Source organism: Taeniopygia guttata, chromosome 8 (assembly GCF_048771995.1).
Source record: "Taeniopygia guttata chromosome 8, bTaeGut7.mat, whole genome shotgun sequence".
Classification (NCBI taxonomy): Eukaryota; Metazoa; Chordata; class Aves; order Passeriformes; family Estrildidae; genus Taeniopygia; species Taeniopygia guttata.
This window is the reverse complement of record NC_133033.1, coordinates 26,135,424-26,153,628: the sequence shown is the minus strand read 5'-3', so window position 1 is coordinate 26,153,628 and position 18,205 is coordinate 26,135,424. Positions and strand designations below refer to the sequence as shown.

The 18,205-nt window shown below is 37.0% G+C and overlaps 1 long non-coding RNA gene across 1 annotated transcript in view; it reads right to left on the bottom strand.

Moving 5' to 3' along the window:
• Window positions 1-18,205, bottom strand: part of LOC140684662 (uncharacterized) — a 58,092-nt gene continuing 39,887 nt past the window's right edge. The window contains exons 2-4 of the long non-coding RNA XR_012057257.1: window positions 766-847; window positions 137-231; window positions 1-38 (exon numbers count right to left, since the gene is read on the bottom strand). This is a non-coding gene — a long non-coding RNA (uncharacterized lncRNA). The remainder of the gene's footprint in view (window positions 39-136; window positions 232-765; window positions 848-18,205) is intronic.

The following is an 18,205-nucleotide window of genomic DNA, read 5'->3' as shown; positions in this document are numbered from 1 at the left end:
GGCACAAAAAGTGAAAATCACCAGTGGAGAACAATTTCCTGGAAATAGCAATGAGATAAGAAAACAAGCAGTAACAGCAACAGTATTAACTACAAAAGTGTACAAAGAGAGGGTGATTTATATGCAAAATTCTCACCAGGCTTGGCACAAATAAAAACAGTGGTGGACAGCTTCACTTCAACACCCTTCTCAGAAGAGAGGCAGTCCCTTTTCTCCCACCCTGGCAATGACCTAAGGAGGAATATTATAATACAATGTCCAGGGCGTGCTCCTATTAAAGTAAAATGGGGTAAGCCCTGGATTCAGGGAAGAAATTATGAAGTCTGGCTCCAGATCCGGAGGCTGAAGGATTTGCTTTATTAGAACTATACTATATTACATGAATATACTATTTAAAGAGATACTATACTATTCTACATCTTATTTGCCTATCTAACTCAAACTCGTGACTCTCTGCTGAGAGTCCAGGCCACAGCTGGATCCCACTGGTCACTGACCCCAAACAACCTTCACCAGAATCCAACCCAGCCATCACTGCAGGTAAACAATCTCCACACCACATTCCACATGGGAAAAACAAAGGAGCAGAGATAAAGATTGTTTTCTCTTCTTCTCCCTGTGCTTCTCCAAGAAATCTTGAGAGACAGAATTATGTCTCTCTGTTCAGAGAATGTGAATGTCACATGTTCCCTCCCTCTGCTCTGGGCTGGAACTAGAGCAACTTACTATCATGAATTCAGAAAAAAAGTAATATTTCTTGCTTACCTGTAAAACAGTAACAGAGCATGCCAGCTATGCCCCGGTAGAAGTAGTGTAAGCTGAGTTATCATGAAGAATTTCTTACTGCCTGTCAAATAGAAGAAATCAGATATAATCAACACTTGTCTTCTGAGTAATTTTTTATCTGAATGTTAAGGTGCTGAAATTATTCTAGGTGACTCCATTCACGTTCAACCAAAATGACTTGACATTTAGGCATATTTCTGAAACATCTTGCAGGTTAAAAGATAAAACCAGGATAATTTATTTCTGGTTGTCAAGTGCAATAATTCATTGCTGCTGTAGCTCACATAGGGAAAAAAATCTGTTCCTCAGTAATTTAATACTTAGAAGTAATAAAACATCCTTCAGAAAAAAAATGAAGTAAATAAAACTAAATAAAACCAGGATATCTGTCATGGACAGATGCAAAACCATGAACATTTGCACTCTAGTGAGACTAGAATTAGACTGGAAATGTATCCTATCAATAATGATGTGATTGTGATGACTTGATCTTTATGAAATGCCTCAGGGTGTGCTAGAGATATTGCCAATGAGTAAGAATAGGTGAATAATACACTTAAAGAGAAGGGGAAGGTGTAGAAGAGAGGAAGCAGAAAAGGGGAAAAAAATGGTACTAAATGAATGTCAGGGGTTTCTCACACATGACATCTGTTGCTAGATGAGTTGTGCCTGGAGGCAGAAGATACCTTGGGCTGAGACTATATATTTGTTGGGCAAACAAATCCAGCAAGGATAAAAGTGATCCTGGGTTCATCCCTTACACTCAGTTGCTTCAAGCTACATCAGTGCATATTGATGACTCCTCAGAGTCTTTGAACAGTGTCTTTTAGAAACCTCCATATCCAAGAGACATTTTTGCTTCTTGCTTCAAGCCACAGATCAGCTTGGTTTGTGAATCTGAGCTCAGTGTACCAGGCACATGCAGGACAAGGACACTTCTGCTTCTCAGTAGGCTGCTTGCTGATTTGTTTTCCTAATCATCAGAGCTTGCATTGCTCACAAAATTAGGAGACAATGAATCCTGCTGAAATCAACTCTCTGTCTGAGTGCATGCTTTATCCAGAGCTTCTGAATCCCTAATCATTACACAGAGTCCTCTCCAAACAACCAGACAATCAGATACGCTTCAGAAAATATTGTTTACCTTCCCTGTATGTTACAGAAAGCTGAGACAGTGTGTGCTTTGCTATTGAAGAGGACTCCTGCAATTATATAAACATAACATGAGACAATTTCCCCCACAGGAGGATTATATTGCCATGGTAACCAGAAAAGGAAGTTGATTTAGCATTGGAGTTCACATTTTCCTCAATTGCTGTATTAGCACTTGCTCGTGGCAGTTACGTTATTTAGAACCAAAAAACTTTAATCAAAGTTATAAAATTTCTGGAAGCAGTGGGAGTTTGCTTACATTATGGGAAAGTAGTATTTTCTCCATTCTAATAAGCAGACTTTAATATAATCATAAAATGGTTTGGCTTGATCTTTAAAGCTCCTCTAAACCAAGCCACCTGCTATGAGCAGGTATAACTTCCACAGTGGAAGGCAGTAGAGTGGAGATCTTAGGGCCAAACTGATAATGAGCATTTTCAATGATGGGGCATCCCCAGCTTCTCTATAGTGCCCTTTAAGTGTCTCACCAGCCTCGCTGTAGAAAAGTTTTTCCTTTTAGCCAGTCTAAACCTACTTCCAGTTTGAAAGCATTGCCCCTTGTCCTGTCTCTGCAGACCTTAATAAAAAAATCTCTCTCCATGTGTCTTATATCCTCTTTACATATTCAAAGGCCACAAAACTGTCTCCCCAGAAACCTCTCTTCTCCAGGCTAGAAGATCCTACTTTTCACAAGAACCAGGTAATAAATTAAAATGGAAGACATCTCAGGAGATCAGATCATCCAAGAGCTTAGAGTGAGAATAACTCTGAAGTCAGATAAACCAGCTTAGGGTCTGTGTCTGTTTGAATTTTGAAAATTATGAGGCATTGAAACACTTAAAGGAAGATAACCCTGGGTGGCTCCAGCAGCCTGAGCAAATTGAGGCTACCACAGCTTTCTGTCCCTCAGCCCAAGCAGTGATGAAGATGAAGTGGTCCCAGCAGGCACACGCACACAAAGCACACATATACACTACATATAGATTATGAGCATTGCCAGCAGCCACATCCTTGTCCCTTCTGTGGCTGGGAGGAGTGACGCTGGATGTTCACATGCGGGCAGACTGGATCCCTCCAGCAGCTCAGACACTCGGCCTGCCCAGGGACCCCACGTTCCAGCACTGGCAGTGTCCGCCAGCCACAGCTCTACTCCAGCTGCTGGTACAGACCATCATACACCCCCTGAATCAGTCACACTGCCCTGGCCCCACAGCCAGCACCCCTCTGGCTCACCCCCAGGCCACTGCCATTGTTCACCAACTTCTCCAGCTTGAATTTGCTGCTGGCACACCCATGTGGGCTGCAGTTGCTGTCCTCGGGTGGAAAGGACTTGTAAAGCCAGGTTTCCTAGCAGGAACTACACAGCCTTTCAGAGCAACCTTTTCCAGGTTCCAGAACAATCTCATTGACCACAATTTTTTCCCCTCATATGTGAAATCAGAATTTCCTTATTCTGGGCATGCCCAAAACAAGGCACAAACTACATTGTGTCTTCTTTTTCACATGCTGATGTTTACACACAATGCTAGGAGAACATCTGTTTTGATCAAAGCTAGTCTCTGGCCCTTTAGTAGTTTCTTTCTTTCTTTCTTTATATTTTATTGCTCTGCTATTTACTTGATGTTCCACTGAATCACAAACAGAAAAACATCACAGCAGTGATGAGTAAATACAAGGGAAGGAGTGGGTTGATTGTTTGCTAGGGTCTTCCTAGAAACGGAGAAATCTTTTAATTAATGCTGACCGCAGCAGATGGAGGAAATGTCCTATATGATGTCAGTGCAATGAAATATTATAGTTTTATGATTACAGCCAAGACACTGCCTTTGCAACCATTAATGGAGTACAGGGAATCTTTAAAGACTATGCTGTCCATGCTCACTGAGAAAATAATGCTTTTACAGCAGAGCAGGTCTCACTGCAGGTAAATCATGGCTTCAACTGTGCACCGCTTTCAAAAAACCTCACCAAAACTCAAATGAAAGTATTTGGAAGAAAAAGAAATCCAAAGGAGTCTCTGCACGTGACATCAACTTTCCATTTTTTTCCAAATTCGGAACTCCATTTACTTCCTAGCAAATTTCTCCCCCCAGCCTGGGAAGTAATTTATGGTTTTCCCATATCTAATTAGCTTAGAATTTGATTGCCTCTGTGTAAAAGGACAGAAACAAGCTGTTAATTTTGGACTGAAACCCACAGTTTTGGTAACATCAATACTTTGACCTAACTTTTGTTAATAAAATCAAAACTTTAAGGCCTTATCCATGTATTTTGAAAGTGGAAAAAGTTTTACATCTATTATCAGGCAACAGCATATTTGCTGTCTGATATGATATTATTAAAATGAACTGAGTCTCTAGGGCTCAGAAATATCTTCCTTAAAGTCAATTTTTCTGTCAGTCCTTCTAGGCTATTACTAAAGAAGTGAGAAATTAATTACCAATTTTTATACTTTTTTTTTTCTTTTTGAATTTTAAAAGCAAAGATCAAAACAAAATCTGGATATTAATAAACAATCTTCTTTAATATTAAGAGCTACAGGGATGTCAGGGATGATAAGAGTGACTGATCCTGCAGGGCCGAGCTCTTGTGTCAGTAGGACATTTAAACTATTAAAATTCAGTGCAAATGCACGACTTTGTACTGCTAGAGAAACGTTAAGTATTTTGAAACTGATAAAGCAGCAAGGAAATTTATATCAATGCATGTAAGCTTAAAAATATTTGTGTCACTGTTGTACCACCTCCGCACTGTTGTACATCCTTCCCACAAATGCTTTCGTGAATTTTCATTTTCACTTTTTGGTGTTTATTTACTCATGGGAAAAAAACAAACCCAAAAAACCCACACTATCATTTTCTTCTTATAATTAGTAGCTCAGGTATAATAATTTGATATGATATACAATTTATTTGGCTGAAAGTAATATCATGTGATTAACTTGACCAACACAGCTCCACAATGCAGCCTGAGGTGAACCATGAATTATCCTGTTTTAAGTAGTAAATTTGCAGACAGGTGCTTTTGTGTGCCACCCATTCCTCACCTATGTAACCATGATAAAGGTTAAGACTCTAAATGGAAGATTTACAGATTAGCAGATAATTTTTTTTATTTAAAGGGTCATTGCTACTATATCTGTGATAGTGGATTGCATGCTGTGTAACACCAGTCAAATTGTTTATCAGCGCAACAGAAATAAAAGGAAATTCTGACAAATTTTCTGCAAGTTTGCAGCAGTGCTGGGGTGTGGAGGCTTCACCCATGCCTGTTCCGCCCCCAGCTGCAGTACCCATGTCTGTGAACTCTGCTTTCTGCTGTGCACATGAATCCCTTTGTTCCTTGGAACAGCATCCTGCAGGGCCTAAGAGGAAAGGTTTTTATGGTTTAAAGACCATATAATAATACCTCCTGCTCCTGAATACTTCACATTTGCCACTTACATTGTATCCAATCCCTTGGATTAGCGGTGAGCTAAAGGAAGTGCTGTTGGTGCTGATGCTGGAGAGATTTTTGATTTGGGTCACTGATGCTGCAGAATGTGATTTACATTCAGATAACAACATCACTATTAAGTGTTCGTGTTGGATGATGTGTAACTGCTGCACAGGAGATTCCGGCATGATGCAGTCACCACAATGCTCTCAGCTGGTTTGAATTCAGGTGTGGGATACTCCACAGCTGCTTTTAGTGTCTCACTGTGGAACCACTGTCCAAAACCCCTGCCTCTTCCTGTGGGGGTGTAATGCTGGTAAAATAAATATTTATTTTTTTTTTTTATCAATAAATAGGATTCAGAGTTACAAGACAAAGCTTAGCCAAGTTATTTGGTGACCATCTGATTTTGATCAGCTGGTAGAGTAGCAGATCAATTGCAGACATCAGCCTTCTTTGGACTGCCTTCTTCTGATGTCCTTCACATTATGTGACAGCATAAAATTAAAGAACCTTCTCATGACTACAAGCCTTAGTGTATCTCCTCTTTAATTCATATTTTTCTTAGGAATGTTCTGCATCAGAAGAATTTAAAAAAAATGTAATTGGAGCAGAGGGCTGTACTTTGTGAAAGATATGTTATGACTGAATAAATGTCTCTATGCCATTCAAAAGTGAATTTTCTTATGCATCCAGACAGAATGCTGGCCATCTGTGATGTCTAAGCAATTCCTTTGGACAAGTCACAAACACATAGCAAGAAATGCAAGATTCACTGAGAAATGATGAACTCAGAAGTGGCAGGGACACATTGCAAGTCAGTGCTTGGAGGGGGTTCTAATTCACATTTCTACAGGGATTTGTGTATTAGTGTCAGAACATAGTAGAATAGAGTCTTGCTGCAGATTCCCCCCAGACAGAGCTGGAAACTTATTGTAATGAGTAGCAGTGACACACTCCCACTTCTAAATTGTTAGTGGCTCTGGAGTAACTTAATCCTTCATGCAAAAACGCTGCTGTAGAGGAAGATAGACATTAATTGCTGTATTATAGTTTAAGGAGGTCGTGAAATGTGACCTTAAATACAGATTATCACTGAAATATAAGCGATCCATAATAAAAGCTTTGGTAAAACTGTCTTGGTCTTTACATGGAACCCACAATATGTATCTAAAGTATTTACACAGCCAGCAAAATGCAAAAAAATGTACAGTGATAATCTTGCTTAGATTATCATATGAGACAAGGAAGACAAAAATGAAACTGCAATGACCATATGGTACTGCTCATCATGACTGCATTGAATGACTTAATAAATTCTCTCCATCTCTAAATTATATGAACTCTCACATTTAGAAGTACTTCAATAATATTTTTAACAGCTGTGCTAACAGTAATTTAAATTTCCTGTGTTAGAAATAGCTCACTTTTTTTTAATACAATTGAGAGGGAAAAGGTCCTCAAAGGAAAAACTGTTTATTTGTATCAAGGAGTCAGCTGAGCTGGGTGTCTGTCTCTCCCTTGAGAGGTCAACACACACACCCTTTGTCAAAATGTTAATATTTTAGACCCTGTGGCCGCTGTCCCCTTCCCCACTGGATGGGTACTCAGGAGCTTGCACTCTCTTCTGACCACCTACTCTTCTTTTCCACTTCCCTCTCATCCCCCTTCCCCACTCTGGTCACATCTTCAACCCTGCTTCTCTCCTGATTCCCAAAAACAGGTGCAATGAACCCATTAAACAAAACACATAGATAACAACCAGAGGAAAGAGAATTAACAACTTACCTTTTCTTTTTTACTCTTTTTGGGTTGAAGCAAAATATTATTTCTTTTCTTACACCTGCCTGTGAAGTAGTAACTCTAATAGTTTCATTCCTCTTTCTCTCCCTTTCCCTCTATTTCCTCCTTTTCTTGTACTTCTGCTTTAAAGGTAGATAACTATTTAGAAGACAAGAAAAGGTGATGGGGTACAAAACCCTTACCACTATCTGCTTGAATTCTCATCCATAATAAATACATATAATATTTTGTACTCAGCAATTACATAAAGGACTGTGATTACTCCATCAGGAATCATTGACAAATAAGCATAAAGTGGCATTAATGAAGAAACAATTATATCTGAAGGTCTCTTATTGTTTGATTTCTACTATTATTGTCCCTTAACAACTCTAATCACTGACAGTGCAGAAATATATTCACCTCTCCAGCTCCATTTAGTCCAAAACACAAGTGAAAAAACATCTTATATTACACTTCAATCATTCTAATTGTTATAATTCATTCTTACTTTGTGGCAATAATGCAGGAAACAATTTGCCAAAGTGATCCTAACAGCAGCCAAATTGTTCATGTTTCCATACACAAAATAGTCAAGTGTGAAGATCTGCAGTCTATTTTTTCCTGGACCATATCACTCAAAATACCTTCCCTTTATAAACACAAATTCTCATAATTTTTTTAACAGGGTCATAAAGCAAAGCTGAATCCGAGCACCTTCCATGGTTCTGCTTTGCAACTAATTATAACTAATTTCAAAGTTGATAACATATTTCAATTTATTTGGAAGTAAAGGCATCTAATTTGCAAGGTCAAAATAGCTGGTTTATAAGCATGCCATCACAGAAATTAAGAAACTCTTACATGTCGTTTTCATTTGTGTTTTAAATATTAAATCAGTCGGAAAAGCTAGGTCCACAAAAGAAGATAAAACACCCAAGAAAGGCTGAACTATGATCTGCATAAATCCACAAGTCAAAATGACTAAATACTGTGTGCAGATAGGAGAATGGGAGAGGAGACTCACATTAATGGGAAAACCTGAATTTCTGTGTTTGAAAAAATTCTGTATGAAGCATTAGAGGCAGTATTAGACTGGTGTTCAATGCACCAGGTAAGAAGTAATTTGTAATACAAAATTTTCACAATTTTTAATAGAAAATTGTCACAACCCACCAGTCAAGATGGGTTGTGACAGTTGTCATCAGGATAAACAAAGACCAGAGATGTGTCAGGAAGTTCCTGTGTGTCCTGGGTTCTAAGATATGGTTTGGGGGTATTCTATTTCCATCTGTCAGAGGCGGGCAGTTCTCTCCTGTTCATTGGGCAGTTTTTCTTTATCTCTCCCAAACTCACTGCTCAGCAGGGAGTTTGGGCAGAATGGGAGCCCTGCTGTGCCGAGATAAAGCAAGGAAGGGAAATAGTCAGAAAAGGGAGAGAGAACAGAGATTATCACAAGTCCTTAGATCCCACTGGATCCTGCTGTGTGGATGGTTCTGGAGCTGAGGTTGTGAAAGAACAAAGGAAGTTGTTTTGCCCCAGTAGGCTCTTTCCTTTCATTCAGTTAAATTTGCAGGACTCCTCTGTTGGAATCTGAAATGCAAGGAACTCTCAGAACTTTGGGCCTGTAAGCCAAAGTTTAGAATTAAACACAGGATTTGATCTGAGACCTTAGAAAAGGCTTCCAAACTGCTGAGGTGCTAGAAGCGAGAATGTGGATTTGTAGTTTAAAGCACAGATATCTTAAGCTGAATAAAAGAAAGTTTAGAGTTTTAGAGTTTAAGATATAGAAATAGAAGTAGTTACAGAGGTAAGCAAGGAGTTTAGAATGCAATACTGTAGGTTTTTGAGCCATAACATGATTGGCTAAGAAAGCTTACACTGTAACATTAATCCATAGAATGAAATATTTAAGGATTGGGTCAAAAAATGTAAATATCCTTATTGGCAGTTTTTTATTGGTCAATAACTCCTTAAAAGGTCTTGTAACTAGAGGTCTTAAGACCTTCTGAACCATGCTGTAACAATGTGAGCCTAATTCACCCTTCCTGCCTATGTAGAAGATAAGAAATATAAACTACATCATTAAAAACAATTCAGAGGCCCTGTCTCAAATTTCCCACAAGTGAATTATTCTACTCCTCTGTCTCATTTTTGGACATAAACCTCTGGTGTAGTGACTAATTTTCTGTACACAATGTTTGAGATACAAACATGCCTGGTCCTCCACCAAAGTCCCACCCAGCTGTATCATAACAGACAGGTTAAGGGTCATGCTATCACAAAACAAATAAAAAATTAACAAACTACCCAGCAGAACAGGGTAAATTCTCAAATGTCCAGGGAAATAAATCACCTATAAGGGAGCAAGGCTAAATATCAGGGAATCAGAAACACAAGTATTGCCCATAAACCTCAGGAATTTTGGGTGAGCTCCCAAAGGATAAAAGAGTAGAAAACTCTCTAATCAAATAACACTCATGGATCAGGGCTATAAGTTTAGATACCATTTGGGCATTAAACACCTCTAAAACCCCAGAAAAATGAACTGAATGTGTAGCATTTGAGTATTTGATGTACTGGCTTTCTAAGAGTCTGAACATACCATGACTGCTGAAAAGAGCTTTAGAGAAAATGTCATGGTGAGAAAAAGATCTAGAAGAGAGTTACATAAATATTTTGCCTGATTTTATTAGGCAGGAATGCATAAATTAGGTAAGGGAAGAAAGACGCCAGAAAGACAGAATTTTAGTGCTACTGTGAGCAGAAACCTGTGTGTTAGAAATGTGTTGCAGGATATACACTGGGTTCAGTAACACTGAGTTTGATTAACTGAACCCAACCAAATTACAATTAGGGGAGAAACGTAGTGTTTTACACACAGAATAATAATCTTCTTTAATAAGAATTACTGCTGAAGCTGCTCCAATTCTCAAATAATCTAATAAATAAAAAGAGGGTCAATGGTGATACAGATTTAATTTTAACAAGTGGACAGTTTGTAAGAAAACTGCTCCTTTACTGTAAGAATAGATAAAATAAGTTTCATAGAGTTGTTCCTTTGGATTTTTTTTTTTTTAATTTTAGATGATATTTTTCATTTCAGAAAGTCAGCCTTTGAGAGTTTCAGGGAATGAGTTGATGAAGGAAACTAAGGAGCTTAAAGTTATATAGGATTTTTCATTTCTAGATATATATTGCTTCTTTAATCTCATATCATGTACAACAGGGAAAACAATACAAGAAAGGACTCTGAAGCTGAGGAGATAACTCCTCCTGTAATCTTGTTAGGAATAAACACCAGGCAGTGATAAAATAAATGGCTGAAGGAAGATGTGTCTTAAAATCAAGAAGAGAAAGAGAATTTGTACACTGCTTCAATCAAGATAAACTAGTCTTTGAAAAAAAGATGCTAAAACAGATGGGGAAAGATTTTGTGGTCATATAAATTAAAAAAATAAGGAAGAAAGGGAGATGATCAGCTAGAGTGGCATTTGACAGTGAAGTTACCCTTTAAGAGAGAAGGCTCCAAAATCAATACCATGCTTTAATTTTCAGTAAGGAAGAGGTAATGGGGATGAGACTGTGGTACTGACTCTAACTGCAATACCAGTCAAAGGTCTCAGTGCATTCAGTTAAGGGAATGCAATAACCTCCATCCTCAAATTCTGAAAGAATTGATATGTGAAAACTTGTTCTCATAACAAGGATTTTAAATAGGAAGCATTTCAGGGCAGCTGATAAACCGTTATCCTGTCCTGTGTTTACTTATTTTTGTAAAAAGTCCTTGATAATCTTATAACATGCATCATCATTGTTTTCTAGACTAATTATATAAGAGAAATATTTAGGGGTATTAAGGAGAAGGTGCTCATAAAAAGTGATCTACTTGGAAAGATAGGTTTTCATAGGGACATACCAGCGGTGTTACAGGTGCTAATCTCTTTTGAAATATTTTCCTTTTTTTCTTGGTCCTAAAAAAATACAAACAGAGGCGGTAATGATCAATACACTATCCCAAAAATTATGATGCTACTAATAATGTATGCATTCCTAAAAAGATCTGCAAAAATCGTCCTGCACTAAATAACCATGGAGACCAAGATTAAAAAAACCGCATAAAATCAAATTCTTTACACGGACAGGTATCGCAATTGCAAAACATTCCTTTTGGCTTCTTTTTTTGAATTATTTTATTACTAGACCAAGCCATTTTTTAAGTGTACAGCTTATAGACTTACATTAACAACTTGTTTTTTATAAACATTTAATCTCAATTCCCACAAAACACGATGCTTCTCTTTAATCAGGCTATTCAGTCTTGAATTCCCCTGCAATTATGGAAATGCCCCATGTGTCTTGGTTAGCTTCAGCAAGAATGAATCATTAGTGAAAAGGAGCACTTGATTTCCAACAGTTGTAACCACTGCATTGTATTCCTTTCTCTAATAGAAAAATACCTTTGGATCATTTGCCACTTCATGTCTTTGATTATAAATGCCTACATTTTGTCACCATAAGACCTTACCAAGGGTTGTGAAAATTCTATATTAAATCAATCAGACTCTTACATCATCATGAAAGTCAGACACAGCTGCATTAAACTGGAGAGGAAGAAGAAATCCACTGAAAAAGAACCACAGAAACCCAAACCAGCACGTTGCCTGGTTCAAAGCACATGGGGTTCCAATTCCAGAACACACTGCTGTGGGAGTCCCTGGTGCCTTGGTCTCTTCTGCAGGGTTCCAAATTAGAATTAGTAATTAGAATTGGTAAAATTGAAGGCAATAGGCAAAAAATGAACTGCTTGGTAATGGAAATTTTCCAGTTTGCTTATGGCATTTACACGCATCTATAGTGATAGCCTCCTGTTTTTTAATACTTCCTTTTAGAAATGCCACAAGATACATAGGTTTTCAAGGCATTTTTGAAGGTTTATGTGAGAGAATATAAGAAGGTTCTTAAGGAATATTTGTATTAGCCTTCAAAATGCAGCACTCCCCCCATTTTGAACATTAAATTTATCATGCATAGAATTTTGCTGCAAGATTTATTTATTTGTGAAGAATAAACCTACAGGTATCTTGCTGTCAATGTAAGTTGTGGTCAGATCAGTAGATGTCATTCTCACGGAGAGTGTTTATTGCTAAAATTGTTTTTGAGGACCAAAACATGTTGCCCTTGTTATGCATTTTATCTCTCCCCAGAAAGCCAGATTTTATTCTCTTGAGAAATATGCTAAATAATTTACTTTATTTGTTTGTCCTCATATGGAAGAGGTTTACCATGTCTATATGAAAAAATAGCTACTCATTTTTTTTAACCCTTGACAGCCCATTTATACAAGTGTGTAACCTACACCACATCCACACTGAATCAGAGAGCTGTTTTTGATCTCAGCTGGACTAAGAGGAAAATCACAACCCAGTCATTTGTCTTTGCCTAATGCTTAAGCCACTGTGCTTTTGGACAAGTTGTTTTGCAAAAATGTTCTTCACCTGTCACTACTGGGATATTGAATAAAAGAGATATAAAGCTGTCTACTGATTCAAGAATTGCAGAAGACTGAAATATCTTCATAAATTATTTGGCTTTAAAGGGTTTCAATTTTATATGGATCTATAGCTGACCTAGTGAATAAATAAATATCACAAGTCCCCCTTGAAAAAACCAAGAGAAGAATTTGTAAGAAGGTGCCTTTCCAAAAACATTTATTAGCCAAGCTCATACTATCTTGCCTCAATTACAAATTTTTGGACCCTGTATGGAAATGAATGGATGAAAGTTAAGCATCTGCGATAATCAGACAGATTAAACACTGTAATTACATATTTTACATCTAGAAGTGATACATTTTTAAATTATCTGCCTTTGTCAAGCACAAGTACTTGTTTGAGAGTGTGAAAGAAGTTTAGCTTCTCAAGAAAATGATTATAGCATGATCAAAATCAATCAGTCAATCATGGCTAATGACTGACAGGGGCCATTTGATTATTCCCCAAGAGCTGGTTTGCAGCCACAAACAGAATGAAGGAAGGGCTGCTGATGCAACAACACTCTCTCTAGGCAAACACAAATGATACATCATTCCTATTTGAAGCAGCATATTCAAATAAAACTGTCCTACAGTTCACCACATCCGTATCAGGGTAGTGAAAAATGTTTTTTCAAAAATTGCTGAAATATTTCATGGGGTATTTTTGAAGTGTCAATGCAAGTATTTTACTGAGTTATAAGAGATCATGGCATGAGCTATGATTTTTATAAGAAATGGAAATATTTCAATCTTTCATCCTACAACCCAGTTCACCAAGTTCTATTTTTATTGCAGGAAAAAAAGGGCCTCAGCTTACTGAGACTTCAGATTGCTGTATAGCAGTGTGCATTTCATAGCATAGAAGAAAGGAGGGCAGGTTTTTTGTTTTCTGAGTTTTAAATACTGGGTAACCCATGCACCTAACCTCAGCAGAACCTGAGCAAGTGGCACTCCCAGTCCTGTATTTTCTAAGGCAATAAATCCCATTACATATTAATTCAGCTGATCCAAAATTACCTATCCATGGTGCCTTTTTTTATTAGCATTCAGCTAGTTTTGCTAGTCTTCTATCAGATATTTTGTTTCAATAATAGCTGCAGTGCTGCAGGACAGGGTTTTATGCTTTGCACTTTGATGCAGCCTTCAGGATGCTATTCTGTTCTGGAAAGAATTTTCAAGGTGAGAGATTGACTTTTCCTCATGTCCATGAGAGAGACTGATTTTTTTCTGTGATGTGCAGGCCTGCTTCGAGTCTGAATTATGATGCAGCAATATTTAATACACTACTGACAATGACAACAACTTCAAAAATATTATAGCATCTTCCCACTACCTTTAGCAGACAAATCCCTTTTGAGAAAAGCAGTGGCCAAACCCACGTTTCTCCCACAATTTTTGTCTACAGGTGAAATTTCTCCAAGTCTGGCTAGGGTCAAGCTCATCCTGTGTGGTGCTGTGTTATAGATTTGTGACCAAATCTGTGCTGGTAACACAGTCATGTTTTAGTTACTTAGTGTTTGCACAGCATCAAACTCTGTTCCTTACTCTGCCTCCTGGCGAGTGCTGAGGGATGTGGGAGTTGGGAGGGCACAGAGCCAGGCACGTGGCCTGAGTTAATTGATGTTGTTCATCTGATGCCATGCTCATCAATAAAGAGGGAGAAGAGGAGGTTTAGCCATCATTTTCTTGGGAACTGCCAGGCCACTGGTCTGCTCCTGAAAGGTTGTGAGTGACAGCCTTTACATCATTTGTTTATTTTTATTTCTCTCTTCTTCCGTTTCTCCTCCACTTACCAAACAGTTTGTATCTTGATCCAGCAGTTTTGTCGATTTCAAATGGAGTTGCAGAAGTCATTCTGGGCACAAGAACTGTTAAAATTTTGTGTATGAACGCAGAGTGATATATTAGTGTTGATGACACAAATATGCCAAATGTGTACGTAAAACTGGAGTAAATTGAAAAGCAATGTCAAAACTTGTGACTGGTATTGAGAAGTGAAAGAAATGTAGCTCCTTAAAGTTTCCTTCTAACTGTAATATTCCAACTCTCTGCATAGAATTATTTCACATTGGAAGGAGGAACTGAATAACCCAATTCACAAGTTAAAAAATTCATGTTATCTGTCAAAAGTCAGGAAACACTGGTTTGTTATTCCATTGTCGCATTTGCAGAGACATCCAAGCTATCTGCACTTCTGGCACATAATTCAGCATATTACAAGCTCCTCATCATTGTTTTCTTTCAGATTTTATTATCTACCATAAATACCAGCTGCTAAGTCATTTTATCTAGTCTGTTGATGAACAACTTCAATACAGAGACAAATTCAATGGAACATTTTCGTGCCTCTCCGGAACTCATAACCCAGAGCTGTGATACTGAGTGAACACGATCATCACACTCAAATATTGGAGAGGTAACCGAGTGGGGAGAGGAGCTAAAAGTGTATTTTCAAAGATTTGCTGCTAAGAGGTGCTGCCAACCACTGCTGTCCCTCAAGGAGAGGAGCTTTGTGTCAGAAAAGTTTCTGACATGAGAGTTTCTCCCAGCATGAGTTCATGCAATTCTCTGCTCACTTCTCTGTTCTCTCAACACCATATCACTTAAAATCCTAGTGACAGAAAGATAAAATATCTTTTTGACATCATTTGGCCCTAAAGTTATCCCAAATCTCCTGCTACTGTTTTATCAGCTGCAGGTAAGGAAGGTAGAGAATTAAGGAGTTTTCTATAAACAGGGATTTAATAACTTCATGTTATTTAACACTAGAAAATAAACTTGCCTTTTGAAGACTTGATTGCTTTACTGCAGCTATAATTTGATACAAACTATTAACTACAACAGCAATTTCTAGTTTAACCACATGTTACCAATGGATTGCCTAATTATGGGGCGATTAAGTGCCTGGCAAAGTAAATTTTATGGAGAATAAGCTGCCACTAGTAAAAGTTTTATGCTATTTTGTGTTTCTACTTGACACGGGAATTCTGAGATTTGAGATAATATTAGATATGTCAGTGTTTAGTGTTTTTTTCCTTCCTTTTTTTATGTGTGAGTAGAAAGATATTTTGTTGCAAGCATGTGTTACAAAGGAAATGTAAATGAATAAAACATAAAAATAAATAAAAATCCATGACATGAACTCGGTATATGTCTACTTCATAAATATTGATTTGCACATTTATTTTTAAATCTGTCAGATTAAATCATTAATGAAGTTGAAGCCTCACCATGTACTCTATTAAGGGTGATTTAACCACACACGTACTTTGTAGGGAAATACTTTTCTTTTTCAGAAATATGTGGAAATGTTGGTTGTTATGGCAGTACCGTCTTGGTTTTCCCTGGCGAAGTGGAATGGAATTGTACACCTAAATCCTGTTGTTACAACTGAGAGGTATTATTCCCTTTAGTTTGGGTAGCATGTCTTCAATAATGAATGGTGACTTGGTGTTTTCAGTGAACCGTTCCTTATGATGCATCTGAATTCTTAGAAAGAAGAAGGAAAAAGGTACTTGTGGAAATGATCTAGTGAATAATTAGGCTGCACTAAGCTGTGTTTTGCCCTTATTATTCTGTATTTAGCCTATTGAAAGAACTCTGCCCTAGTTTGTTTCACAGGATCATTCAAGAGATATTTAATGAAAAACTATTAATCTCTATCAGTGACAAGTCTTCCCAACTTTTAATTGAAATGTCATGCCAAGCCAGCTTTGCTTGAGTCAGGTTCAAGACCTGATAATGGAAAGTTCTCAGCTGGCATTAAAAATCCTTATTTCTGGCTTTTTCTGTTACTTTCTCATTCTTCAGCCCACAGCCCTATGTCTTGGCTTGTGCCACTTAATAATCCTGAATTTCTGCCCTGATTTCCAGCCCGTGCAGAAGGGATGGCTCTGTGGGTACCATTCCATCCTCTGTGAATGCTCTCTCCAGTGTAGGCTGAGCCACAGCCACAACTGGAAAGCAAAATTTGCTGTATCATTAGCAGACAGATGTTCTATAAAACCCAGTGGGTTTTTTTCAAAGTAAAACTCCACAATTTTATTTTTCTTTTAATTGAGATAAACCATAGATATTAGTAGAGGCAAACAGCTTTTACTTTTAGCTACCTTTTTGAGTAGCTAAAAATATAAAATAGATATTAATATTATATATATAATATATAAAATATTAAATAAATATTAGTTTTAATAATAAAAGGACAATATTAAAGTCCTAAAGTAACTTTATAATACTAAATAATATCCCTATTAATCTATTTAACTCAAAGATATGTTTTACATGTTTAATTCTAAAATAAATTTTTAAAAATGCAATTTGTTTTCTAAAACTACACTCACTCCTCCCCATTCCTAAACTGTGTTATCTACAAACAAGCAACAAAACAAAGCTCTCATTTACTTTTTAATTAGTTTTTAGCTAACTAAAGCAAAAAATAAATCCCTAAACTATAGGGTTTTTTTCCTTAAAATATTTAAACCTACTCTAAACTAAAAAACCACAAACAACTCACAACTATAGCCCACTGGGCCAGGCCTGGGCCACAACATTTGCAACACCAAAGAAACTACTAAAAAACTAAGTAAGCCAACTACAACACAAAAAAACCACAAAAACCCAAACCATTCTAAATTTATTATCTCTTCAAATTAAAAAAAATTATTATTAAGTATTATTAATTTTTTATACAAATAAATACTTTACCTATTAAGTAAACAAATTTTTTATCTATTAAGTAAACAATTTTTTCCACTTAAAAAAATATATATTTTCTCAAACGAATTTAAAGAAAAAAACCCCACTTAAATCTACTTTCTAAAAAAACTCCTTTAAAAATTTTCTCCCAAATTTACCCTAAACCAAAACAAATACAATTTTTGGAGGTACAAGGGATTGAGTATGGATCCAGGGAAGACATTATTGCCTGGAATCAGAAGAAAAACTCTTCCAAACAATGTTGAAGTGGTAAGACAAAAAGCAGTTATTTAATGAATGATTTCAGGTGTGCAAACACATGCATGGCCCAGGATTCCTACAATTTTTATGAGATAAAATGTCTTTTTGACATTATTTGGCCATAATGTTAAACCAAATTTATTGTTACTGTTTTATCTGTTGCAGATAAGGAAGGTAAAGAATTTATGTATATATACATATATATATATATTAATTATATTAGAGAAATAAGAGACCAGCTTCCCCATTAACCCACTATTGGGTCTGCCCCTTGGAATTGCTCCAGGAGTTTCTTTGCCCTATTTTTTGTCATGTCTCTTAAGTTCAGATTGTCCTTTTCAGAAATTCTTTTCTTGAAAATAAAACTGAACAGAATTTCAAGAGTGTTACATAATGTGTTAGAAAGGGTTGGCTTATAGTTCAAAAATGTTATAAAGGGCAAGGAAAGCACTAGAAACTATACAACTATATATTAACAAGTTACAGAGGTACGAATATATGAAAAAGGTAAAAATCTTCAGGTATCAGCGGCAGTGCTTTCCTCACAAGGTAAAATAG